At 41.1% G+C, this 14,668-nt stretch overlaps 1 protein-coding gene across 2 annotated transcripts in view; it reads right to left on the bottom strand.

The window, feature by feature from the left end:
* Positions 1-14,223, bottom strand: part of TNFRSF19 (TNF receptor superfamily member 19) — an 86,340-nt gene extending 72,117 nt beyond the window's left edge. The window contains exon 1 of one of the 2 annotated variants that reach the window (XM_076009540.1): positions 13,761-14,223. The gene's annotated coding sequence lies outside the window, so the exon portion shown is untranslated. Of the gene's footprint in view, positions 1-5,206; positions 5,369-13,760 lie in introns of those variants that run through there. The other variant, XM_076009541.1, reaches the window with a different exon arrangement.
* Positions 14,224-14,668: the final 445 nt, after the last annotated feature.

The following is a 14,668-nucleotide window of genomic DNA, read 5'->3' as shown; positions in this document are numbered from 1 at the left end:
TGAGATTATGTGCCATGGGTCTGGGTTTTCATAGTTTGCCAAAACATCCAGAATAGACAACATCTATAATAGTCTACCATCCATTTCCTGGTCCTAGCTAAGCAGTAAGGAGAAGACTAATAATGCCTGGTTTACGGTATTCTACAAGCATGGAATTTCTGCCTCACTACCTGCTATTCAACAATAACCAGCAGGTTGACAGTATCAGGAGACCTGGGCAAGCAAAAGAGAAAGGACATGAACCCAAAGTGCAGAGGTGGCAAACATCCTGTTCGGCTGCACACAAAGTGGCTGCTTCTCCAATAAGGTGCTCAGCCTGCTCATTTGAGTGAGTGGTAACTAACACGGATGTGTCCTAATTGGCCTCCCTCTACAAGGGATAAATCCGATAAGCACCACACTGCACAACCCTTGCGCATCGTCATCCAAAATTATGAACACCTGTGCTGGCGTGTCACCAGGCAAAGGGGCAGGGGAGCACCACTGGGGAGGAGCAGCTGCAGGTTTCATCTCTTCCTGGCTGTGCAGACCACAGCGATCACTGTCTGTTGTTCCCACCTGCAGTTCCGCAACTGCCTCTACAACGCCTGCCCCCAACCTGTCAAAGGTCTTCTGGGATCTCCCTAAATCCAGCATTGCTACCTCCTCTTTGTGCTTCCATAACACGCTGGACTTCAACTCACAGCATAACTACCTGGTTTTTTGGGGGGTTGCATCTGGCCAGCACTTATTAATTTTTTTTATAATACTTAACTTTTTAAAATTAGTTTTCAATATTAAAAATGAAGAATATTCTTGAAAAATTGGACAATCTGGCAGCCATGAGTCCCACATCAAGGCCATGTGAGCCAGAGCTGAGCATCAGTGGTCCTTTAAATGGAAGAACTATACTCTCTAGTGTACCAGTCTCCACCACTCCCTGCTGTCACACTGGGCTCCCTCCCCTCATCTGATCATCAGCCCGGCCATCTGAGTTTGCCCCCAACCAGGGTTTGAGGACTTCGTGACAAGCACCGTGATTTCACTCTAGAACCGTAATGTTCCCACTATGTGTCTAATACGTGTTAAATCAATGAAGAAATTCATTAATTTAGAGTTAATATTTTACCTCTCAGAGTTCTAAGGGATGAAACAATATACGTGAAATATACATGAAATCACGCATATACGAAACATACGTGAAAAACATGCAAGTATAACTTGAGATTGAAATACAAATTCCTGTGGTAGAACAAATCCAGGTCAGCACACTATTTCTTGAATGTAGTGCTCTACTATTGACAAAGATCACTGGGGAGGAAGATTTGGCATTTATCTTTCTAATTTTTACAGTAAGTAACCTTTCTGAAAGCCATCTTTACTTTTGATTTTGTAAGTGACCAAACTATATGAATCTTGGGATAATTTGAATAATCTAGATACTCCTTTTTTCAGAATAAATTATTTGATTTTTCCATCTCTTAAAAGCTATTTATTTATTATCCAACAGATGCAGTGCATGCAGTAACAGTTTTCATCTAGTAAAACTGTATTAACATTATGTAATGAAGCTACATTAAACCTTTACATTTTTTTCCAATATGCAATAAGATGAAACATTTTTTAAAATGTCAACATTAAAGTAAACTGGCAGTTTTGCAATTTGTAAAATCAGCCTTGAAATAAAGCCAATGCTATAAATACAGTCTTTTACATTTTAATGGTGCAACATAACCATAAATGACTTAGAAATACTGTTAGTCCCACATGCTAAGAGAATAAAAAGTTAATTAGGGTACTGCTATTTCTAAACAGGACAATAACCCCCAACCTCTAGCCAATCTATGTCTTAGCCTTCAATTTCACTGTAATCTGAAAATCAGACTTCTTACATATAGTACTAGGCTTTTTGTAGCCTAGGAAGCTCACAAAGGTATGCTGTAATAAGAATATACATATTGCTGTTGGCTGGGAAATGAGAACGCTTTCTCCTTTTCAAATCATGACCTTTTTTTTACTAAAAACTCTACAAGCTTTAAAATTTTCTGCTGCCAAATACAATATCTCCAATTCCCCCAAAGTTCAAAACAGTAAGGGCCACTGTTGGGCTCCTAATACATACATACATATATATATGTATTTTTTTTTAAAACAAAACTTAACCTAGGATAGGGTTTTATGAGACTGATTCTTTTTATTTCTCTGAGTTGTAGACTTTATCATGTTTGCCTTAAAAAAATCACTGTCAGCATTCTCAAAATGTTTAGTCAAAGAGCATGTTGTAACTAAGGTGCTTTTCCCAAAATTCATGAATGTTTCTCTATCCTAAAATACAAATAGAACAATGATAGCATCATGAACCAAGGGGACCTCACATGTCTATGCAGTCTATCTTAAGAGAATTGTGAATAACCATCTCTGAAACACAGCTGTTTAAATTTTTATTTTAGAAGCAAGTCTGGACAGTTTCCAAAACTGCCCTTCAGACCACGTGTGGTGTTCTTCACCAGTGTAAGTAGCCTCCATTCTTTCCCAATTTCCACCCATCCGACCAGTCCACGCTGATCCAAGAGTGGCTAAACGACATTCAATCTTCAGATACACAAGCTTCTCTATGTTGTGTCATCACTGATGGATGGCTACTTTCTTTTCAAATCTCAGGTTTTCAAACTTCAGTTTAAAAAGTACATGTTATGGGATGTGTGGGCTAGAAGGTAACCCAATACTGCCTAGACATCTGATTTTTAAATATAAACATTTAAGACATAAAATGTGATGAATAAACTGATTGGTGGACCTGTAAATCATGAAAAGAAATTCTGTTCATACCACTTTGCTTTTCGTTTTCTTCAGCTAGAAGGTTATTTTAAAAAGTCTATGAGCATTTATTAATCAGCTGCCATGAGACAAATGTAATGTATTTAATTATTTAACTATTCCATGGCTTTCTATCACATAGGCAGCTGTCAATTTATGAATTGGGGTGTGCATTTATTCAAAGTGAGCATTCTTACTCAATCTGTAGTCAACACAGATAGAACATATTGGCCTTCTCCAGAATTTTTAATGCTTGACTTTATTGATTTATCAGATTTAAAAGGATTTGGCTTTTTTCACATACTAAAGGTACCTGGAGTTTTTTGTTTGTGTTATATTAATTTTTGAGGGGTGGAACTGGCCCCAGGGGATTGAATTGAAAGTGGGTTCAGAGATTGCAACAGGCAAAAAAAAAAAGGACTCAAATTCTCTTCATGAGTGTTAGCAGAATTCCTTTCTTAAGCTTAAGAAGTCCCCAACATGCCCTAAATTTATGTAACAGAGCTGTGACTAGCAAATTAAATTAATATATTAAGGATAGCATGTGATCTTACATGTCTCAATCCATTTTCCATTCTATAATTTATGTAAATTTAGCCCTAATCAAGTGAAGTACAAAAATTAATTTTCTATCATTTTTTTAAAAAGCATCTTTTATAGCTACTTAAATGTGAGCAATGCTCTTTATTCAATTCTTCTGGATAGAAAAACACTTTACACTGCAATTTCAAGTGCATAAGACTCTTCATGCATCCTTAATGTCAAATTCAAGATCTAGTCTGGACTCAGAGTCATAAGACATTCTGGCCAAAGAAACAAGTGACTTCCACAATTGTCCTGAAAATACTAACACCACATCCAGAGTTAGCACCTACTATGGAAAAAAAATTATAAAGTCAATAAAGCCATGTGGTCTCAGTAATAAAGTAGGTGTCGTAAGATATTTTCATAGATTAAAAAGTAAAGAACTTACATAGCTCATAATAATGCCCCGTATATTAATGCCAAGGTCATACTTTCAAAATGAAAATATGATTTCATATTTCAAATTGCATTTCTATGTTTCATATTACTTTCAAGAACTTGATAAATATTATGAAAAGAAAAATTCTTTTTTAAGTACTCACATCTCTATAAATAATTATGTCAAAAACTGTCACCGGGACTCAATTCTCACTCCTCTAGTTATATATCTTTAAATTAGATAATAAGCAGTGCTTGAAATTTTTCAAACTACATGGAAGCAGAGTTGGCAAAGAGCGCCTAAAGCAAAACTGCACCGCAGAAAACATACTGAGCAAATCCTGAACTAATGCAATATAATCCTCCCCTTTTCGTAGAAGTATCTGATCATGAAATAACACTAAAATAAATTCTTCTGTTTGCCTAAGACATGTTTGACAATAACTGTTTCCTGTTTATATAGAGAAAGTGTCTCGTAGTCAAAGAAACTGTCACTGGAGTAAAAACTGCATCTTCATAAATATTGAGTTAAACAGTTTCAATTAAAGAAATGCTGAACAACGCTTGGGGTTTTTGTTTGCAAACTGAGTCCTTTTATTAAAATGCACAAAAAGAAAGGCGACGTGGATTTCTTACCATAGTAAGAAATGCAGGCCCGACGACCAGTTCAAGTATCATCCAAACAGATCATAGAATTTTGATGCCCCCATACTTGATCTCCAGGAGCTTATTCCGTGAGACGGCGCTAGAGCATGACAAGCACTGCCTGAGAGCTTGCTTTCTCTCTCAATCAATTCACATGCACTAGCCCATCAACGTCACAAATACTGCTGACATTTAAGAAACTTTCGTCCCCCGCAAAAAGAACACGATTCTGCGCCCCTGACAGATCTGAACGTTCCGCGTTCACCTCCCGGGCAGCAGTTCTGCGGCGCCAGCCTGCGGACGCTTGGCCAGGGGCGCGCGTTCAGGGGCGCCGGGCTCCCCGACCCGGGAGGCGCCTCCCGCAGGGGCGCAGAGCAGCCGCGGGAGGCCGCGTAAAGCACCGTGCAGATGTATTTATACGCTCACCGATGCGTGCCTTACAAGCAGATTTTTCTATTTACAAGGTGCCTGGATAGGAAGTCTCAGTCCTGTCACTCCCATCGCCCACTGAGCCCGGGAGGCGTCCACGCGCTCCCGTCCCTGCAGCGGCCGCGGTCCGAGCGCCGCATTCCGGGTGCCTCCTTCGGGGGCCCCCCCCTGGCTGTCACCCCTTCCCAGGGCTGCCTTTGCCCGGCTCGGTCCCCCGCTCCTGTCCCCAGCACGAGAGCAGCCCCCGCCCGCGCCCCTTCCGCCCGTTAGGCCGCCGCTGCTCCCTGGGCCCCCATCCCGGGGGATCCACCGGGGCGAGGGTTGGGGACCCCGGCGCAGCGCCACGCAGCCCCGAGGGGAGCGGAGCACCTACCTTCCCAGACACCTGGGAGGCCCCGCCGGCCGGTGCGCCCAGTCCTGGCCTGCAGGTCCGGGCCGGGGTCCGAGGCGCAGGGGCGCACGGAGCCGGCCGGGGCGCGGGCGCGGGGCGCGGAGCTGGATGGGGTTCCTTCCCGGGCGCGCAGCCGAGCCCCTCCGCGCCTCCGGCTCCGCGCTCTCCCGTAGCCCAGCAACGGCCGCCGCCTCCCGGCGCCCCGCCCACCGCCCAAAGCCCCGCCCCGCGGGAGCCCCGCCCACCGCCCAAAGCCCCGCCCCTCGGTCTTGGCAGCGCCCCTGCCCAGCTGGGCTCGGCTCGGGTCCGCGGTGCTCTCCCCGTGGGGTGGGGACTTGGCGGCCGGACCCCAGCAGCGGCTGGAGCGGGTGGATGCGGGGCAGGAAAGGGAGGGTTGAGGGGGGCAAGGCGAGCGAGAACTTAGTTGTGCTAGGGGAATTTCCTTCGGAGAAGGGGGCAGACTTCCTTTCCACCCTGGGCCTAATTTCCCCTGGAAGTTTGTGCCTTTCCCGAGTCAGGTCACATCCTGCCCAGAGCCCGCTTCTGCATATGAAGAAAGGCCCCAGGAAAGCGATGGCCAGATCTTTGTGGCACGATAGCTCAGGTGGGCCAAGACCATGATGGCCGAGCTTACCAATAGCCGCCTCATCAACTCATTGATGCATTTTTCCAACAGATACTCCGCCAGGGCGCGCTCAATGGACAGAAAACTCTAGAGGGTAGAGGGGCGTCCTAGCCAACACCTGTGTCCGCGTCCTACATGCCCAGGACCAGCCCAGTGCAGCCGCTAGGGTGTGTGGGGGAGGTGGAGAGCAAGGTCTGGGCACCGTCTTCACTAGTGCTCTGTGTAAGGTGTTTACACTTCTGAGCTTCAGTTTGTGCATTTATGAAGCGGAACTAAGAGTGCCCACTTTGCAGTTTTGCTAAGAGGGTTAAAAGAATCATGTACATAGAAATGTACTTTTTCAGGGGGCAGAATGCTTTAAAAATGTAAGTAATTATTGTTCTATCTATCCAGTGGGTGAATAAATGCACGCGGTTCTTTCGAACTCAAGATATGTGCATGACTTTGGTACAAAGAGGCACCCACATTTCTCACCTGTTGGTTTTGACTCTTGACTCAACTGCACTCCTTGGATGGAACCCAGTCCTGTGTTCCTCTTCTATATCCCAAAGACCAGTGATGCCCCCCAATAAATATTTGTTGAGTGAATGAATAGGTTGTTAAAATTAACCACCCAAAAGCACATCTTGTGATCCCACATAGCAAACAACGTGGGGTTGTACTAGGTGCTTGTTAAAAAATGCTATCATCCCCAATACCACGCCTTGAGGTTGTGTATTTCATATCTAACACTTCCAGAATACAGAGCACAATAATGACTTATTTGTAAAGGATTTACAAATGATGTGCATTATCTTATTCGAACCTAGAGGCAAGTGTTAAGTTTCCCTGTCCCATCTGCCGGCCCTCACCTGGTCCGGCTGCAGCCTCAGTGCACATCACCAACATGTCCATTCCCATATCATGCTGGGAAGGCATCTCTTTACCTGTGTTCCTTTCCCCAGCTGGACTTCCGTCTCCTAAGGGCACATCTTATCTTCTTAATGTCCCAGGGCCTAGCACGTGGTGGATACTCACCGCATCTTTGGTGAGCTGAATCACTGTGTCTTCCTTTGCAAGGCCTCATTCATTTGCTCTTCCTTCCTATTTTTCACCTGGATGGAGGTGCTGTGCCACCATCCAGGCCCTTCCCCACCCTCACTGCAATACTGCCTCAGCTGTCAATCCTGCTTCCCGCCTTTCATCACTGCCACTGTCCAGGTAAAAAGATTCAGAGGACACGCCTCATTGTGAAGAATGGCTTCTATGCTTCCTGGATTAGCATTAAAAGATTTCCACGATTTCCACGCTTGGGCCCCACCCACCTTTTCAGCCTTATCTTTCCTCTAGACTTCGTGTTCTGGCCAAACTGGTCTGCTCCTGTCCTTCCTCTGCCCTCCCAGCTTCTTCTACATGCTCCCCCATCTCCCTTACCTCTCCGGCTCCTTCCTCCTGTTTCAGGGCCCAGCTCAAAAGCCACAACTCTCTGGAGTTTCCCCCCAGTTCTGAGCTATGTAATTCCTCTCTCCAAAGAGTGTTGGCCATTTAGCACTAACCCATTCTGCCTTAGTGTCATGAGTGTCTGTGAACGTAGTTTTCTTCTCCAGGGAGTTTAAAACGCTTTCAGAGAAGAGGCATATTTTGTCCCAACTTGTATCTCTGATAGTATCAACCATTCAAATAAATGTTCAATAAATGTTTTCTCAGTGCAATTTAATCTGCTGGCTCAGGAACTACTCTGACTTCAGCCAAAAGTTCTTTTACTCTCTGGCCTCCTTTTGTTCTTAGAGATAGTAAACACATTATTTTAGTCCATGAGTTCTTGATCTTTCCAGTTAGCTTGTTAGTTCACTATGGAGAGAGACCCTATTGTTAACATGCATGGGATTTGGCATCAGACAACCTGGTGTTAATGCCAACTTGCCATTCACTAGTTGCATGACCTTGGAAAAGTTACTTAACCTGCCTAAATTTCCGGTTCTTCATCTGTGAAATGCATTGATTCACTGATGGTTGTTAAATAAGATAAGGTCTTTAAAGTGATTAGGCCACACTTAGTAAGTACTCACTAAACAGCAGCCATTCTTAGTAGCAGTATATTGTTTTGGTAGGACATACAATGCCTTCTGTCAGTCAATAAATGATAATTGAAATGATAATTGACAGGGGGGGAAAGGGCACTGAACCTCTGTACCATAGCTATTAGATGCATCTGCTTCCTTAAAGAAGAGGCCCATTAAGCTAAATAAATATAGTCAGCCCTCTGCATCCGTGGGTTCTGCATCTGTGGACTCAACCAATCACAGATTGAAAATATTTAGGGAAAAGAAAAGGATGGCTGTTATACCCTAAACAATACAGGATGATAATTATTTATATAGCATTTACATCGTATTAGGTATTATAAATGATCTAGAGAAGATTTAAAGCATATGGTAGGATGTGTGTAGGTTATACGAAAATACTACACCATTTTATATCAAGGACTTGAGCATCTGTGGAATTTGGGATCTGTGCAGAGTCCCAGAACTAGTCCCTCAGGGACACCAAGGACAATTGCACCCCGCACTTTACCTCACTTTGAGTGTTTATATGATCTGGAGACCGTGTCTGAATGAAAACTCAGGCCCACAGTTGAGCACCAGTGGTGGCACAAAAAGGATTATGTGACTCCTACACCTGCTCAGGATGAAAGTGATGCTTAGAATTAGGACTGGGAACATTTTACTCCCTTAGAACACTGGATGTCATGAATGGGTTGAAATGTTTACCGGAAAAGAGAGATTGCTATGAGGCTCTTGGTAGAGGTGTTTGTTTTTAAGATTGTGTTAAATGTTAATTTCCTGAGGATAGTTTTAGCAATATCTAAGCTGACGCGAAGTGCATTTGTTTGGCGTATGTTCCCCTAAAAGTTGAACTAATGAGAAATAACACACTTCGTGGAAAATATAGTTTCAGTGATAAACTAGCTCACCGGAAGCAAAACTCATGGCAAAATCGCCTGATTTCTAGTAACTTCATGTGTAAATAGCTATTTCTTGAGAAAACGGAATAGAATGCAAGCTACATGAAAATAGGACATTTTGTCTCTTTGGTTCACAGTGCTTGGCACATAGTAGATACTCATTAAAATTTTTGTTGAATGAATTAAATAATTAAGCGTGAGAGGCCGAGCACAGTGCCTCAGGCCTATAATCCTAGCACTCTGGGAGACTGAGGCAGGAGGATCGCTTGAGCTCAGGAGTTGGAGACCAGCCTCATCAAGAGTGAGACTCTGTCTCTACTAAAAACAGAAAAAATTAGCCAGGTGTGGTAGTGCACGCCTGCAGTCCCAATTCTCAGGAGGCTGAGGCAGAAAAAAGGATGGCTTGAGCCCAGGAGTTTGAGGTTGCAGTGAGCTATGATGATACCACTGCACTCTAGCCCAGGTGACAGAATGGAGACTCTGCCTCAAAAAAAAGTGAGAATCTCAAAGGGTAATAAAGTTTGCCAAATACAGTTAAGAAAATAAGGGGGAAATACCCGCAGGTCCCAGCTATTTGAATAATTCCAACACCCACCCGCTGTCAATTACAGACTATCAGGGTGGGGCTAAGGGAACAGGATGAAGCCAAAAAAGCTCAGTGACTTGCTCAAGGCCACACACCAAGTTAAAAATAAAGCTGGAATCAAAATCTGGGCTCCCTGAATCCTAACATAATCTTCACCACCATAAGTGCATAAACCAACATATATAAAAGGGCCAAGGAAGATACTTATTTACTTTATATAATGCCAAACTCATGACATATATAGAGCAAAGTCATTACAAATTGTAGCACTTGCACTGATCTTTATTGAGTTTGTGACATCTTGGCCCCAACACCCCCGTTGGCCAGATGCTTTTCATGAGTTTAATGAGAGAAGATACGGGGCATTGACTCGTATTCTCTCCTTCCGGATAAATACAGTGGGCTCTTCTGCATAGAGCTGGATTCAGGTACAGGCTGGCTGGGCAGCAGCCCATGGTGCTAAACTAATTGGGGACATTTAACAGACTGGAGAAAACTATAGTGATCAGCACTCCTCTCAAAGAGAGTGGTTATGTCAGAAGGAATGGTTTTATAAAATCATTTGAAACCTCCACCTGACCTCTCCTTTCCCTTCTCATCAAAGTTCAGTTTAAGCCATTAAATTACCTGCTAAAAGGGTGAGAGTCCTGATTTCCCCAAGTGGGTGGATTCAAGGAGACAACTTTGGAGCCCAAGCTGAATGACTTGTGGGAGTAGAGGAATTAAGCACAACCACCAGGCAGCCCTCCCTGCATAGATCTCACCCATTCCTCTGAATCAGGCTGACAAAATTTTAAAGTCACTCTTTAAAGGAACACCAAATCATTAATTTTTCCAGGATGTCCTGGACTGGCCTTGTTGTCACAGGGAGACAACCCGACCGAGCCAATGGTGGATGGTTGCGTTTGGTCCAGCTGTGAAGCAGAGGAAGATTGGATTATGTCTTGAGGTCCGTTATGGCTTAAGATTCTAGGCCAACTGATGGAAAAATGCTATAAAAGTCGTCTAATAGCTCTTATCAAATATATCCAAAGAAAAAAAACTGGAGCCCACTTTTGGGCCAAAATTTTGACTATAGTATTTGCTATAGTGAGGTTCTGTTCTTCATAATTCTTATAATGGAAAGAATCAATTGCTTAGCCCTAGAACAAAAGAATCTAGACTCTAGTGCTGTCACTTAATTATTCCCGTGATCTTGTACATGTTATTTAACCCCTCTAAGACGCATTGTCCTCATCTGTATAATGAGGATGACAAATTTATTTGTTGTGAATTTAAACGAAGTAGTGTTTTAGAAAATATTGTTAGAATGCCTGGCACACAAGTACTCAGTAAATATTATTGAATCAATTAATAATTAGTTAATTAATAAATATTAGGTCATATTAGTAATAATCTGTAAAGATTTATATGAACCTTTATGAAAGTGACAAGACCTATTATAAGAGAAAGATATTTGGCCTTGAGAACAGTGTATGTGTATTAAATTTAATCAATAACTAAGTTAAAAATTTTCACAAGAAATATATAATTCTCTTCAAGGAAGAAAAAAATCCAGAAAGAGTTAATAAAAACGTGTTCAAGGATTCTTACCATAATTAAACACGGTATGAAACATACATCATGTTTGAAACCCACGCTGAATTTGTAAGCTGAAATTTCACAAAATCCTAACTGGGAATCTCCCTTGAGGAATAACCTTCAATTAACTATTCAACTTTTGTGGATCCCATTGCTATCGTTTAAGAAAGCACCAATTGCTTTAAAACACACAAAGACGTGCTGATACAATGCCAAACTCACACACGCACACACACACAAACACACAAATACATAATTCCACATTGCATTGATATATTAAACTTTTTGTGAAAATTATTTTAAATGTTATGGTAAATTATGTGGAACAGTTATTGTGTTTAGAGAGTTTAGAAGTACAGAAGCAAAAGGAGCAGTTGGGAAATAATCAGACTAATCCAGTTGACTGGCACATCTATCATGGAAACAAAAAAATGTTACTGCAACAGAAGTGGCTCTCTTTATCTTTCAAACTAAAGATTGGCGACGTTGTGCATTTATTTTAGCAGTTGTTGGAAAATAGACCCCGCATGACAGATTGGAAAAAACATTGGACAAGAACTGGGAAAATCAGCCATGTGACCTTAGTTAAGATAGGCAAGTCAATTTTCTATAGCCTCGGTTCCCTCATCTGTAAAATGGCTATAAAAATTCCAGTCCTGCTTATTTCACAAAGATGATGTGCTCAACTCCCTCATTTCACACACAAGAAAGCTGAGTAGTGAAGTGACACTTTTAAGGTCACATAGCTAAGCAGTGACTGAATCAGGACTGGACATAAAACTCCTTTGAAGACTTGGACTTTCTGCAGTTAACAAAGCTGCCATTGAAGCAATAGATAGGAAAGCCCTTTGAAAAATGTAACATAAGGGTTTCCTTCAGTAGAAGTATTATGGAGTACATCTACTAAATCTCACTCAAGGTCATCTTGTGGCAATTAATTAAGAAATGCCTTTTGAGACTGTACCTGTATCTTTAGCAATAGCCATCTTTCTTTTAACATCAAGAAGTAAACAATTAACTGAATTAATTCAGACACTGAAGTGGATTTTCAAGGACTTGACTTGCCCAAGCTAGTTTTCTACAAAGCCTAAATTAATCAGATAATTACTAATTCTCCCCTTTGTTTTGTGCTGAGGAGAGTCTGTGTTTGTTAAAATGAACCTTATAGCACAATAAACAGTCATTTAAAAGATTTCAAAAACCCAAATCTGAACGAAACAAGCAAATTCCAAAGCATACTATTTCTTTAGGCATCTTCTCTAGTCATTACTATAAAAGGTTATTTTTCTTTATCTGAATGTGAATGTTAACACTGCTTTTGTGATTAAAGATTTTTTACACAAACAAATTTTTTGAAGAAACAACCTAAACTGATATTGCAGGATACTATGAACATGATTTATGTCATTATTAGTAAAAAAAAAAAAAATTAAACACGTCTCCTGACATGACTAGAAACAGTTAAGTCTTTTAGATTAAATTCTCACTGACACTCTTTGAAAAATAGTATAGCATGGTTTTAAATAACCTCCAGTTAACAACTATCAAAGTCTTAAAATTAAGCAAACAATGTTAATTACCCTCCTAATATCAGGAGGAAAGTAATTTAATTAATTGACTCTGAAAAATTAATTACATATGAAATGAGACCCATTAGACCTTTCCTGTTTCATCAGAATTTCAGACTGAAGGATAACTGGTCTTATCACGTATAATTTCTTTGTGGTTCAGCTAGCATAAAATAGACTATTGTGATGATAATTAAATAATCTGCCCAAATAAATTTAGGACCAGAACTTTAAAACAAACCAGTGTGAACAGCGAGCTCTTACTTTTTCAGTATTAAATTCTTACATTTCAATGTAAAGATTTTACTCTATCCGTGTAGACCCTTGAATTAGCAAAGAAATAACAGTAAACCGTCAGATTCAGTACAGCAGTATAATTTGGTTTTGTCAAGTTGGGAATTAACTAAAAGTGAAAATGTGACTAAAATACTTTATGTAACATAATAACTATTGATTACTCAGATAGTTTTCATAAAACAGTTGGCAAATTTTAACTTGAAACAGCTGTCACTATAAATTTAAAGTAAATGTTAATTTAGGAATACTAACCTTGTGAATGTTTCTGTAAATAAGGTTTGTACTATTTCCAAAAGGTTACAGAAAATCACTAGAGCATTTTTAGCCAAACTTGGTGCAACTTTACCCTCAATGTTCTTAAATCCTTCAGTTTTACACATAAAAGACTTTAATCATACTAGAATGCCTTTTTAGTGATTCCCTTGAGTATACAAACTGCATGAAGAAAGGTAATTGATATTTACATCTTGGAGGTGAGAGAATAAATAAACTAAACAAACAGTATTGCCAGAGATACATTTTACTCTTTCATACAGGAAAAAACATTTGTATCAAGCAAAGTTCCACTGTTTACTAAATAAAGTAACCTGTAAATACTTAGAGCAATTATAGCTCACAGATCTCTGGGGCTAAAGCACTGGCTGTATGCTAAAGTTAGCACTGTTCTGTTTTGTCCTGTTTGTACAACTTATTTCCAAGTAAAATTTGCGTGACAGATTGCAAACTCTCTTGTACAAACTACTAGAATCGCATCAAGTGTCGTAGTTACTCTGATACGTACATGCAGCATAATGTAGTAGTCAACTATAGAAATGCTTGTTTTCAATTAATTAAAACCGTCTTTTTCTTGGAACACACATGCGAAGAAAGCTACAACAAAACATAAAAACGCATAAGGCATACCTGCAACATGCTGAGCTCTTTCCAGTACTCACCCGTTCGGCAACTTAGTTTCTCCTTGGCAGCACTTCTATGCCAAATGCTTCTACCTTCCCAAAAATGTATGTCAGCACAAGCCCAGACGAAACTTCAAATCCAGGAAAATAAAATTAACCATGCAGATCAAAAGCAGACGAGCAGGGAGATGAAATGCCTGTAATCTGATCGGTGATCAGTTGCTGAACATCAAAGGCAGGGCTGAGTTTATATATATGCAGGGATATCTAGAAAGTTCACTTTTAGCAGGTAGTTTCCCTCCCGCCTCTCAGTCCACACATTCTTTTGTTAAACATGGATCGCGTTGTTTTCCTCCTCTTTTTTTTTTTTTTTTTGCAAAGAGGCAATGCCGGTGGTTCTCCTGTGCTTGGACTGAGTGGCTGGATCTGTAGCTTTCTCGGTTCCCAAGCTGTGTTGTGGAGTGTGTGTTGGAAGCTTTTCCTAGTGCCAGCGGGTTCGGCATTATCCCTTTCATCTCGCTGAACTGCAGATCCCATGACATCATTCAGCGCCGTGGGACTGGTAGGAGAGCTATAATTCAGCCTGTGGGGGAGTGGAGCTCAAGAGAAGCCAGAGTTTGCCTGATTTCTAATCACGTTAGACTATTATGCCTCACACAGGACAGTTTCTGTTATCTGCCTCCCAGCTGGAAAGGACACCAACTGCTGCTGACCTTTGCTTGGGTGTTAAGATCCCTGATCTATGGAGGTTCCAAATGACAGCATTTAATTGCCTCCTCGTTGATAAAAATCACAATTTCCTGCAGACTGGGTGTCAAATATTCAGAATAGCTAAATAGCGTTATAAGACTATTGGGGGTAAAAAACAGAGATACCGTGAGTGGACCAGATAACATTTAAAAATTTTGTTTTTGTTTTCAATGTGGCAAGTCTTTAAGAGTTTTAAG

This window comes from Microcebus murinus, chromosome 13, assembly GCF_040939455.1.
Source record: "Microcebus murinus isolate Inina chromosome 13, M.murinus_Inina_mat1.0, whole genome shotgun sequence".
NCBI lineage: Eukaryota > Metazoa > Chordata > Mammalia > Primates > Cheirogaleidae > Microcebus > Microcebus murinus.
Note: the sequence above shows the minus strand (reverse complement) of the source record. Positions and strands in the feature narration are given on the sequence as shown.